Here is a 13,742-nt window from a genome sequence, read left to right as displayed (position 1 = left end):
CAACAGCAGCACTGATGTCAAGGACCCATTTGGGATTTGGATCAGTAAGCGGCAGGTCAAGGTGACCTTGAAGGTAGATGCCAACAGAGCCATCATCCACCCTCCCTCCAGCTTTGCTATTGGGGGAAGTCGAGGCTTCTTGGTCTGTTCTGGGCAGCCCAGAGTTTGTTGCACCTGTGGCAAATCTTCGGCCTTTTGGCTAAGATCAAGTGTAGTATCTGTTCTTATCAGTGCTTATTTGATTGAGAAGAGACCATGATCATTGCCTTTTGATCCTGGGGAAGCTTTGAGTAAAATGGCTATAACCAATTTTCGAGCTTCGGGCCAGGGAGTGCGCAACACCGTTCGGGTGGTCGTGAAGGACAAGGAAGGAGATGCACCGGTCGATCGCACCTTTTTCATCAAGAAAATTCTCTTCGATTGCTGCGGATTTCAAGCGACGGACGTCTTCTGCCTACAGGATTTCCCCAGCAGTGGATACTTCGACGTGACGTTCCGGAATGTGGCGGGATGCATCAAGTTCCTGAAGGCGTTCAAGGAGAAAGGGGACCGGGCGCCACTGTCGATCCTCACAGCGGAGCCGCTCTTCACGCTTCCGTCACAACGGGACCGGGTGGTGACGATTCACCTCTACAACCCCCATGTTCCGGTGGTGGATGTACTCACCTTTCTCGCCAGGTACGTCGAGGTGGCCGGCAGCAGCACTGATGTCAAGGACCCCTTTGGGATCTGGACCAGCAAGCGGCAGGTCAAGGTGACCTTGAAGGTAGATCCCAGTGGAGCCATCATCCACCCTCCCTCCAGCTTCGCTATCGGGGGAAGTCGAGGCTTCTTGGTCTACGCTGGGCAGCCCAGAGTTTGTCGCACCTGTGGCAAATCTGGTCACATGGCAGCCAACTGCAGCACGGTTGTTTGCAAGAACTGCAAGGAGGAAGGCCATCAGACCAAGGACTGTAAGCAGACTAAGTGTTGCAACTTGTGCGGTGCGGCAGGCCATCTCTACAAGACCTGCCCCAAACGTTGTCTCAGCTATGCTCAGGCGGCAAGGTCCAAGGAATGGCCGGGCGAAGGTTCGACGAAGGCGTCCGCTGTTCGAAAGGAGACCAGCAACCTTCTCCGCAGTGAGGAACTTCAACCTGAGAAGAAAGGGGAGGCGGCTGAAACCAACGACCCAGCACCTACCCAGCGCCCGGAAACCCCTCCTCCACAGACAGAATCAATGGAGGAGGAGGCAGCAGATGGACAAACAGGTCAGTGGCAAGTGGTCCAGAGGAAAACCACAAAGAAAAAACATCCCAAAGCCACCACCCAAACCAGTGGCAAGAGGAGGCTCTCTTCTGAATCAGACTGCAACAACTCCTCTTCACTGGACGGGGAAATGCTGGAACGACAGCCCCTTCAAAAGAGGCGGCAGAACTCCGAGATGGATGATAAAGCATCCCAGCCCCCGGGCACTGGAAGCTGTGATGGGCCCGGCGTGCCCCAACCCCAATTCCCCACACGTAACGACGTGGCCAACGCATCTCAGCTCCGGGACACCGGGAGCAAAGACACGTCTGGCGCACCTGAGCTCCGGGAGACCGGGAGCTGTGATGTTTTCGAGGAGGAACAGATGGAAGCAGCTGAGGACAACCCAATCCTCTCTGCCTACAAGACCCCCCCGATGTCACCCGAGCGGCACAAACCCTTCATGAAAAATCAGGAGGGGTTTCTGAGCCCAACCAACGTGAAACTGCTTGCGCATACGATGGGTATGCAGGAACATCCCGAAGGGGAAGGACTGGGACTAGCGAGGACAAATGGTATGGGAAGCAACAACTAATTTTTAGTAAAAAATGGGTGTAAGAATTGCTTCCATTAATGTGTGTAGCATTAAATCTACTACGCGATGTGTTTCAACCTTGGATTACCTTGCCAAGGTCAAAGCTGACCTACTGTTTCTGCAGGAGTGTGGAATACCACACCTCAGCACCTACAGGCAGTGGTCACGATGGTGGTCCCACGGGCCATCGATCTGGTCGGGGGGTAATGACTGCCGTTCCTCCGGCCTGGGTATTCTGCTGCGGGGAGGTAACTTCACCATCTCCGAAGTTAAGGAGGTGGTGGGCGGCCGCCTCCTCGTAGCAGACGTGATGTACAACAACGCTCCGCTCCGGTTGATCAACGTGTACGCCCCGGTACAACGCAGCGAGCGGCTGACCGTCTTCCAGCAGCTCCCACTGCTGCTGGCGACGTCCAGGCCGGTCATCCTAGGCGGTGACTTCAACTGCATCATCGATGCGGCTGGACGATCCGGCAGTGACGACAGCAAACTGGACGCTACGTCCAGATTCCTCATAGAAACAGTTAAGGATGCCAAACTGCACGACGTCTTCAGCAAACCTGCAGACGGAGCGCAGCGCAGATACACATGGTCAAGATCGGACGGGTCTGCCCGTTCCAGGATTGACTTCCTGTTTGTGTCCCGTGCTGTCACGGTCGGATCCACCGACGTCAAGCCGGTGTTCTTCTCCGACCACTGCCTCTTACTGGCTGACTGTCACTTACAGGACGACCAGCGGGTTGGTAGAGGGACGTGGAAGCTCAATGCGACACTGCTGACCCCAGAGAACGTTGAGGAACTCAAAAGGGATTACAATGGTTGGAGGACCGTGAAACCCCTCTTTGAGTCTCCAGTTCACTGGTGGGAAGCGATTAAGGAGAACATCAAGAGGTTCTTCATCCACAAAGGTGTTCAGAAGGCGAGAGAGAGACAGAGGGAACTGTCCCGACTCCAGAAAATTATGCAAAATCTACTCCGGTTGCAGTCAATGGGGGTCGAGGTCAAGGAGGACCTCCAAGAGGTGAAGAGCCAGCAGGCCTCGCTCTTTGCCAAGGAGGCCTCCAAGATCATCTTCCGGTCCAGAGTCCGCTCCATCGAGCAGGATGAGACGTGCTCGCGTTACTTCTTCCAAAAGGTACACAGAGAGAGCTCTGTTATCAGCAGCCTGAAGGAAGAAGATGGCTCGGTGACGTCTTCGCAGTCCGACATACTAAGGATCAGCAAATCCTTTTATGCTGGGCTGTATGACGCGAAGCCCACAGACAGCAGAGCCTCCCAGTCCTTCCTGTCATCTATCACAGAGGTCTTAGATGACAGCAGGAGGGAGAGATTGGACAAGCCGCTAACTCTGGACGAGCTGACAAAGGCCGTCGAGTCTTTCGAGGCGAGTAAAACTCCCGGAAGCGACGGCTTACCGGTCGAGTTGTACTCGGCCCTGTGGGACTGGGTCGGCCCGGACCTGCTGGAAGTATACGAGAGTATGCTCCTGGCCGGTAGCATGTCAGAATCCATGAGAAAAGGCATCATCACCCTCATTTACAAGCAGAAGGGGGAGAGGGTAGAAATCAGAAATTGGCGGCCCATCTCACTGCTTAATGTTGATTACAAGATTCTGTCCAAAGTCATAGCCAGTCGAGTCAAGTCTGCTCTGGAGCTGGTGATTCACCCCGATCAGACCTGTACTGTACCCGGCAGGAAGATCTCTGATAGCCTCGCGCTACTCAGGGATACGATCGCCTACGTACGGGACAGGAGGGTGGACACCTGCCTCATCAGCCTGGACCAGGAGAAGGCTTTTGACAGGATATCGCACACCTACATGATGGACGTGCTTTCCAAAATGGGGTTTGGGGAGGGAATCTACAATTGGATCCAACTGCTCTACACAAACATCAGTAGCGCAGTCTCAATCAACGGGTGGGAATCTGAAAGTTTCCCGATCAAATCTGGAGTCAGACAGGGCTGTCCTCTTTCCCCGGTCTTGTTTGTTTGCTGTATTGAACCCTTTGCTGAGTCTATTAGGAAGGATGCGAGCATAAGAGGGGTGACAATCCCAGGCAGCGGAGGCACTCAGGTCAAAACCTCCCTGTACATGGATGACGTCGCCGTCTTCTGCTCGGATCCGCTGTCCGTGCGCAGACTGATGAGCATCTGCGACCAGTTCGAACTGGCCTCGGGAGCCAAAGTTAACCACGGCAAGAGCGAGGCCATGTTCTTTGGGAACTGGGCTGACCGATCCTTTGTCCCCTTCACCGTCAGGTCAGATTACCTGAAGGTGCTGGGGATATGGTTCGGAAGGGCCGGGGCGTGCACCAAAACATGGGAGGAGCGAGTAGCCAAGGTACGACAAAAGTTGGGCATGTGGGGGCAGCGATCTCTCTCCATTGTGGGTAAGAACCTGGTCATCAGGTGCGAGGCGCTCACGTTGTTGCTCTACGTGGCGCAGGTCTGGCCCATACCCCACTCCTGCGCCGTGGCAGTCACCCGAGCCATTTTCCGCTTCGTCTGGGGATCTAAAATGGACCGGGTCCGGAGGGACACGATGTTCAAATCTCTGGACAAGGGCAGGAAAAATGTACCCAACGTGGCCCTCATCCTGATGACCACCTTCGTGTGCGGCTGCATCAAGCTATGTGTAGATCCCCAGTACGCAAACTCCAAGTGTCACTACGTGCTGAGGTTCTATCTGTCCCCGGTGTTGCGAAGGATGGGCCTGGTCACATTGCCGCGGAACGCACCATGCAGTTGGGCGGCGCCGTACCACCTATCCTTCGTGGAGCAGTTTCTGCGGAAAAACACCTTTGACCACCAGTCCATCAGGCAGTGGTCTGCACGGAATGTCCTCAAGGCCCTACGGGAAAAGGAAACGGTGGATCCTGTCGGATGGTTCCCCGAGCAGACCGTCAAAGTCATTTGGCGGAATGCCTCATCACCAGAACTTTCAAACAAGCACCAAGACGTAGCTTGGCTGGTGGTGAGAAGGGCCCTCCCCGTCAGATCCTTCATGCACACCCGAAGTCTCGCCCCCTCCGCACAGTGCCCCCGCGTTGGCTGTGGTGGGGAAGAGACGGTCGCCCACCTCCTCCTGGAATGTGCCTTTGCAAAGCAAGTGTGGAAAGAGATGCAGTGGTTTTTGTCGAGGTTCATCCCAAGCAGCTCTGTAACACAGGAGTCTGTGCTCTACGGGCTGTTCCCAGGGACGCAAACCGAGACAAACATCAACTGCTGCTGGAGGACTATCAATTCGGTGAAAGACGCCCTTTGGTCTGCCCGAAACTTGCTGGTCTTCCAGCGCAAAGAGTTGTCCACCACCGAATGTTGCAGACTGGCACATTCCAAGGTCCAGGACTACGTGCTGAGGGACGCACTAAAGCTTGGGGCAGCCGCAGCAAAGGCTCAATGGGGAAAGACCACAGTGTAAGGTTCCCCCACCAAGCTGGACTGAGGGGCTGGATCCATGGGAAACCCCTCGAACTGTATCGTTAATATTCTCAATTGCTGTAAATGTAAAACTGTAATTGACATGACAATTGTGAAACGGAAGGGTTGGGAAGAAACTCATGACATTATTGAAAGAAACTGATCTCTTTTGCAATGTTTGTATTTTTTCGTGCTGTTTGGAAACTGTTTGGCAATGTAATTTTTACAGATTTTTATGAATAAAGTATATTTTGGGAAAAAAAAAAAAAAACCTGTGGCAAATCTGGTCACGTGGCAGCTAACTGCAGCACAGTCATCTGCAACAAGGAAGGCCATCAGACCAAAGACTGTAAGCAGAGTAAGTGCTGCAACTTGTGCAGTGCGGCAGGCCACCTCTACAAAACCTGCCCCAAAACGCTGTCTCAGTTATGCTCAGGCAGCAAGGTCCAAGGAAAGGCCGGGAGAAGGAACGACGAAGGTGTCCGGTGCTGGGAAGGAGACAAGCAACCTTTTCCGCAGCGAGGAAAGTATCCCTGAGAAGGAGAAGAAAGGGGAGGCAGCTGAAACCTGCAACCCAACACCTACCCTGCGCCCGGAAACCCCTCCTCCACAGACAGAATCAATGGAGGAGGAGGCAGCAGATGGACAAACAGGTCAGTGGCAAGTGGTACAAAGGAAAGCCACAAAGAAAAGACCTCCAAAAGCGGAACAGGCCACCACCCAAACCAGTGGCAAGAGGAGGCTACCGTCTGAGACAGACTACAGCAGCTCCTCTTCACTGGACGAGGAAGTGCCGGAACGACGGCACCTGCAAAAGAAGTGGCAGAACTTAAAGGAGCTGGAAGATAAAGCCCCCCAGCTCCAGGGCACTGGAAGCTGTGATGGGCCCAGCGTGCCCCAAACTCAAAGCGCCGAACCTCGCGACATGCCCAGTGCATCCCAGCTCCGGGACACCGAGAACAAAGAAGTGTCTGGCGCACTCCAGCTCCAGGAAGCCGGGAGCAGTGATGTTTTCGAGGAGGATCAGGGGGGAACAGCAGAGGATAACCCAATCCTTGCTGCCTACAAGACCCCCCTCAATGTCACCCCAGCAGAACAAATCCTGCATGAAAAACCAGGAGGGGTTTCTGAGCCCAACGAACGTGGAACAGCTTGTGTACACTATGGGTATGCAGGAACATACCGAAGGACTGGGACTAGCAAGGAGAAATGGTGTGGGAAGCAACAATTAACTTAAAAATGGGTATAAAGATTGCTTCAATTAATGTGCGTTAAATCCACTACACGATGTGTTTCAACCTTGGACTACCCCGCCAAGGTCAAAGCCGACCTACTGTTTCTGCAGGAGTGTGGAATACCACACCTCAGCACCTACAGGCAATGGTCGCGATGGTGGTCCCACGGGCCATCGATCTGGTCAGGGGGTAATGATTGCCGTTCTTCTGGCCTGGGTATTCTGCTGCGGGGAGGTAACTTCACTATCTCTGAAGTTAAAGAGGTGGTGTGCGGTCGCCTCCTTGTAGCAGATGTAATGTACAACAATGCTCCGCTCCGGTTGATCAACGTGTATGCCCGGGTTCAATGCAGTGAGCAGCTGACCGTCCTTCAGCAGCTCCCACTGCTGCTGGCAACATCCAGGCCGGTCATCCTAGGCTGTGACTTCAACTGCATCATCGATGCGGCTGGACGATCCGGCAGTAACGACAGCAAACTGGACGCTACATCCAGATTCCTAATGAAAACTGCACGACGTCTTCAGCAAACCCGCAGACGGAGGGCAGCGTAGATACACATGGTCAAGATCGGACAGGTCTGCCCATTCCAGGATTGACTTCCTGTTTGTAACTGTGCTGTCATGGTCAGATCCACCAACGTCAAGCCGGTGTTCTTCTCCGACCACTGCCTCTTACTGGCCGACTGTCACTTACAGGATGATCAGCGGGTTGGCAGAGGGATGTGGAAGCTCAATGCTACACTGCTGACCCCAGAGAACACTGACCAACTCAGAAGGGATAACAAAGGTTGGAGGACCATGAAACCCTGCTTTGAGTCTCCAGTTCACTGGTGGGAGGCGATCAAGGAGAACATCAAGAGGTTCTTTATCTTCAAAGGCGTTCAGAGGGCGAGAGAGAGACAGAGGGAAATGTCCCGACTCCAGAAAAGTATGCAAAATCTGCTCCGGCTGCAGTCGATGGGGGTCGAGGTCAAGGAGGACCTCCAAGAGGTGAAGAGCCAGCAGGCCTCGCTCTTTGCCACGGAGGCCTCCAAGATCATCTTCCGGTCCAGAGTCCGCTCCATCGAGCAGGATGAGACGTGCTCGCGTTACTTCTTCCAAAAGGTACACAGAGAGAGCTCTGTTATCAGCAGCCTGAAGGAAGAAGATGGCTCGGTAACGTCTTCGCAGTCCGACATACTAAGGATCAGCAAATCCTTTTATGCTGGGCTGTATGACGTGAAGCCCACAGACAGCACGGCTTCCCAGTCCTTCCTGTCATCTATCACAGAGATCTTGGATGACAGCACGAGGGAGAGACTGGACAAACCACTAACTCTGGATGAGCTGACAAAAACAGTCAGGTCCTTCGAGATGAGCAAAACTCCCGGAAGCGATGGCTTACCGTTTGAGTTGTATTCGGCCCTGTGGGACTGGGTCGGCCGGACCTGCTGGAAGTATACGAGAGTACGCTTCTGGCCGGCAGCATGTCAGAATCCATGAGGAAAGGCATCATCACCCTCATCTACAAGCAGAAGGGGGAGAGGGCAGAAATCAGAGGCCCATCTCACTGCTTAATGTTGACTACAAGATTCTGTCCAAAGTCATCGCCAGTTGAGTCACGTCTGCTCTGGAGTTGGTGATTCACCCTGATCAGACCTGTACTGTACCTGGCAGGAAGATCTCCGATAGTCTCGCGCTACTCAGGGATACGATTGCCTATGTACGGGACAGGAGGGTGGACACCTGCCTCATCAGCCTGGACCAGGAGAAGGCTTTTGACAAAATATCGCACACCTACATGATGGACGTGCTTTCCAAAATTGGGTTTGTGGATGGAATCTGCAAAAGGATCAAACTGCTCTACACAAACATCAGTAGCGCAGTCTCAATCACTGGGTGGGAATCAGAATGTTTCCCAATCCAATCTGGAGTCAGACAGGGCTGTTGTCTTTCTCCTGTCTTGTTTGTTTGCTGTATTGAACTCTTTGCTGAGTCTATTAGGAAGGATGCGGACATAAGAGGGGTGACAATCCCAGGCAGCGGAGGCACTCAGGTTAAATCCTCCTTGTACATAGATGATGTCGCCATCTTCTGCTCGGATCTGGTGTCTGTTCACAGACTGATGAGCATCTGCGACTAGTTCGAACTGGCCTCGGGAGCCAAAGTTAACCATGACAAGAGCGAGGCCATGTTCTTTGGGAACTGGGCTGACCGATCCTTTGTCCCCTTCACCGTCAGGTCAGATGACCTGAAGGTGCTGGGGATATGGTTCGGAAGGGCCGGGGCGTGCACCAAAACCTGGGAGGAGCGAGTAGCCAGGGTACAGCATAAGTTGAGCATATGGGAGCAGCGTTCTCCCTCCATTATGGGTAAGAACCTGGTCATCAGGTGCGAGGCGCTCATGTTGTTGCTGTACATGGCGCAGGTCTGGCCCATACCCCACTCCTGCGCTGTGACGGTCACCCGAGCCATCTTCCGCTTCGTCTGGGGATCTAAAATGGACCGGGTCCGGAGGGACACGATGTTCAAATCTCCGGACAAGGGCAGGAAAAATGTACCCAACGTGGCCCTCATCCCGATGACCACCTTCGTGTGCGGCTGCATCAAGCTGTGCTTAGAGCCCCAGTACGCAAACTCCAAGTGTCACTACGTGCTGAGGTTCTATCTGTCCCCGGTGTTGCGAAGGATGGGCCTGGTCACATTGCCGCGAAACGCTCCATCCAGTTGGACCGTGCCGTACCACCTATCCTCCGTGGAACAGTTTCTGCGGGAAAACACCTTTGACCACCGATCCATCAGGCAGTGGTCTGCACAGAATGTCATCGAGGCCCTATGGGAAAAGGAGATGGTGGATCCTGTCGGATGGTTCCCTGAGCAGACCGCCAAAGTCATTTGGCAGAATGTCTCATCACCAGAACTTTCAAACAAGCACCAAGATGTAGCTTGGCTGCTGGTGAGAAGGGCCCTCCTTGTACGCCCGGAGTCTCACCTCCTCTGCACGCTGCCCTCGAGGTGGCTGTGGTGGGGAAGAGACTGTTGCTCACCTCCTTCTGGAATGTGTCTTTGCAAAGCAGGTGTGGAAAGAGATACAGTGGTTTTTGTCGAAGTTCATCCCGAGCAGCTCTGTAACACAGGAGTCTGTGCTCTGTGGGCTGTTCCCAGGGACGCACACCGAGATAAACATCAACTGCTGCTGGAGGACCATCAATTCGGTGAAAGATGCTCTTTGGTCTGCCCGAAATTTGCTGGTCTTCCACGACCGACTGTTGCAGACTGGCACATTCCAAGGTCCAGGACTACGTGCTGAGGGACGCACTAAAGCTTGGGGCAGCCGCGGCAAAGGCTCAATGGGGAAAGATCACTGTGTAATGTCCCCCCACCAAGCTGAACTGAGGGCCTGGATCCATGGAAAACCCCTCGGGCTGTATCCAGAAAACTATGGGTTTGCTGCAAAATGTACACGGCATGTAAAATGAAATGGAAGGGTTGTGAGGCAACTCACTCCTGTATTGAAGGAAACTGATCTCCTTTGGACTCTGTATTGTCGACTTGGTGCTGTTTTGAACTGTTTTGTAATTTTTTTTAAAAACAGATTTTTATGAATCAAGTATATTTTGGAATAAAAAAAAGCTCGGCTGTCCTGCCGTATCCAGTTGTCAATGGTGGTGGACAACTAACCAGAGGAGGTGGAGGGTCCGCAAACATCTGCATCCTCACTGGTGGGGGGGTGGGAGCCCAGCATGCCAGTGCAAAAGACAAGGCTGAAGCATTTGCAACCATCTTCAGCCTGAAGTGCCAAGTGGATAAACCATCTCGGCTTCCTCCTGAGGTCCCCAGCATCTTCAGCCAATTTGATTCTCTCCACATAGAGAAATAGCTGAAGGCACTGGATGCAGCAAAGGCTATGGGCCTCAACAACATCCCAGCTGTAGTACTGAGAACTTGTGTTCCAGAACTAGCCACACCCCGAGCCAAGCTGATCCAGTTCAGCTATAACACTGGCAGCTACCAAACAATGTGGAAAATTGACCAGGTACATCCCATGCACAAAAAGCAGGACAAATCCAATCCGGCCAATTACTGCCCTATCAGTCTACTCAATCATGAGTAAAGCGATGGAAGGGGTCAGCAACAGTGCTATCGACTCTTCGAATTTCTGAGGGGCCTGCTCCTCAAGTTCTGCTTGCACTTCAGTCCCACACTCCTGATCCTCAGGCACCTGGTGTGGAGGGGAGCGGGTGAGTCAAGGGACCTCCTCGTGGGACTGCTCCCGGGCCTGGCCAAGGTGGTCATTAATAGGTCCAGGCAGCGGGTGGTCGGGGGTCGTACAGCCTGACTGTTTGCCCCTCTTCTGCGGCTACATCCATGCCCGTGTGTCCCTGAAGAGGGAGCACGCAATGTCCACCGGTACGCTTGAGACCTCTGCGACTGGTGGGCACCATTGGGAATGGAGTGCATCATCACCACCATCATTACTTCTATTGCTGTAATGTGGGACTAGACTGGATGGATCGCTTTTCAGCCGGCAGACAAGATGGGCCAACTGGCCTCTTTCTGTGCTGTAAACTATGATATTCTATGAAATTATATTTTAGTTTGAATTAGTTAAGTTTCCTTTTATGGTTTGCTTTTTGTTACCATATGTACTCGTGCCTCTTCATTAGGGATATCTGGTCTCCTTTGTTTTTTTTTAAAGAGGTATAAAAAGGAACAGTGCTATCAAGCAGCAATAACCTGCTCACCCATCAGTTCGGGTTCCACTAGGGCACTCAGCTCCAGACCGCATTACAGTCTTGGTTCAAACATGGACAAAAAAGAGCTGAATTCTCGAGATGAGGCAGAGAGTGACTGCGCTCGTCATCAAGATGACATTTGACTGAGACTGGCATCAAGGAACCCGGGCAAAACTGCAGTTAATGGGAATCAAGGGGGAAAACTCTGGCTGTGGTTGTTGGAAGCCAATCATCTCAGCCCCAGGAAATCACTGCAGGAATTCCTCAGGGCAGTATCCTAGGCTCAACCATCTTCAGCTGATTCATCCTTCCAGAAGGTCAGAAGTGGGGATATTTGCTAATGATTGCAGTTTTCAGAACCATTCACAACTCCTCAGATGGTGAAACAGTCTGTATCCACATGCTGCAAGACCTGGACAACATGCAGGCTTGGGCTGATAAGTGACAAGTAACATTCACACTACATAAGTGCCGGGCAATGACCATCTCCCCTTGACGTTCAACGGCATTACCATCGCTGAAACCCCCATCAATATTACCGGGGTTACTACTGACTAGAAACTTAACAAGACCAGACATATAAACACTGTAGTTACTGGACCAGGTCAGAGGCTGGGAAATCTGCAGCGAGTAACTCACCTCCTGACACCCCAAAGTCTGTCCACCATCTACAAGGCACAAGTCAGGAGTGTGATGGAATACTCTCCACTTGCCTGGATGAGTGCAGCTCCAACAACACTCAAGAAGCTCGACACCATCCAGAACAAAGCAGCCCACTTGATTGGCACCCCATCCACAAACATTCACTCCTTTCACCACCAAAGAACAGTGGCTGTCGTTCCTTCCCTGTCACTGGGTCAAACTGCTGGAACCCCCTTCCTAACAGCACTCTTGGTATACCCACTCTACACAGACTGTAGCAGTTCAAAAAGGCAGCTCACCACCACCTCAAGGGTAATTAGGAATGGGCAACAATGCTGGCCTAGCCAACAATACTCACATACCATGAAATTAAAAAAAAATGATTGTAGATTGATTGAGCTCCCAATTTCAAAAAAAAAGTTGTTACCTAACAATTTGGTAATGCAAGGCATCAGCAACAATTAGTATTTATTTATACAGCACCTTTATACAGCATTGCAAGATGCATCAGCAAAATGGATACCAAACAAGGGAGAGACAAGGTAAGTGACCAACTGCTTGGCTGAAGAAATTGATTTGACAAAGTTTTCAAAAGGAGGTGTGGCGAGAGGTCTGGAGAGGCACTGCATAAACATACAAATTAGAGCAGGAGTAGGCCACTCAGCCCCTCGAGTCTGCTCCACCATTCAATACAATCATGGCTGATCTGATTGTAACCTCGACTCCACATTCCTGCCTACCCCCAATAACCTTTAACCCCTTGCTTATCAAGAATCTACCTCTGCCTTAAAAATATTTAAAGACTCTGCTTCCACTGCCTTTTGAGGAAGAGAATTCCAAAGACTCACGACCCTCAGAGAAAAAAAATCTCATCTCAGTTTAAAGGCCTGCTCAAGTCTGCAGAAAAAAAAAACGACCGAGCCCGACAGAACCATATCCAACCCGAGTCGTTCCATTTTTTCCCGCGCCCGACCCGACCATCGGTTAACTTACCTTCTGTTTTTCACTTTGTTGCTGATCTGCACAAGCTTAAAATAACTGTAACAAAACCACCTTTCAAGTCCAAAAATTAAATTAACATCGGAGCCACTTACCTGTGACAGAGTGTGTCCGACCTGACCCAAGTCTGAATGTCCGTCCCAGAAGTGCAACCCGAGCCATGTCGTCAGGTCCCGGTCGGGTAGCCCGCCTTTATCTCAGTCATAAATGGGTGACCCCTTATTTTTAAATAGTGACCCCTAGATTCTCCCACAAGAGGAAACATCCTTTCCACATCCACCCTGTCAAGACCCGTCAGGATCTTATATGATTTAATCAAGTCACCTCTTGCTCTTCTAAACTCCAGCAGATATAAATCTAGCCTGTCCAACCTTTCCTCATAAGACAACCCACCCATTCCAGGTACTAGTCCAGTACACATTCTCTGAACTGCTTCCAATACATTTGTATCCTCCCTTAAATAAGGAGACCAATACTGTACACAGTACTCCAGACATGCATCAGTAATTGCCACAGGCTCTGTGGTATCATTCTCACCTGAGTCAGAAAATTGAGAATTCTAGACCCTGTCCAGAGACTTGAGCACATAAAACAAGCTGGCACTTTAGTGCAGAACTGAGACTGGAGCACGACACAGAGGTGCTGTCTTTTGGATGAGACATTAAACTGAGTCCATCTGCCCCTCAGGTGGATGTGAAAGATCCTATGGCACTATTTTGCAGAGCAGGGGCGTTCTCCTCAGTATCCTGGCTAATATTTATCCTTGGAGCAACACATAACAGATTAGTTGATAGTTTTATTGCTGTTTGCGGGAGCTTGTTGTGCAAAAATTGGCTGCCGTGTTTCCTACTTTACAACAGTAATATAACTTCAAAAATAATACTTAATTGGCTGTAGAGCGTTTTGAGAC

The 13,742-nt window shown here is 51.7% G+C and overlaps 1 pseudogene; it reads left to right on the top strand.

The window, feature by feature from the left end:
• Positions 1 to 181: 181 nt before the first annotated feature.
• LOC137358747 (U2 spliceosomal RNA) lies at positions 182 to 288 on the top strand (annotated as a pseudogene).
• The last annotated feature ends 13,454 nt before the right edge of the window (positions 289 to 13,742 follow it).

Source organism: Heterodontus francisci, chromosome X (genome assembly GCF_036365525.1).
Source record: "Heterodontus francisci isolate sHetFra1 chromosome X, sHetFra1.hap1, whole genome shotgun sequence".
NCBI classification, from domain to species: Eukaryota; Metazoa; Chordata; class Chondrichthyes; order Heterodontiformes; family Heterodontidae; genus Heterodontus; species Heterodontus francisci.
This window is presented reverse-complemented; position numbering and strand designations above follow the sequence as displayed.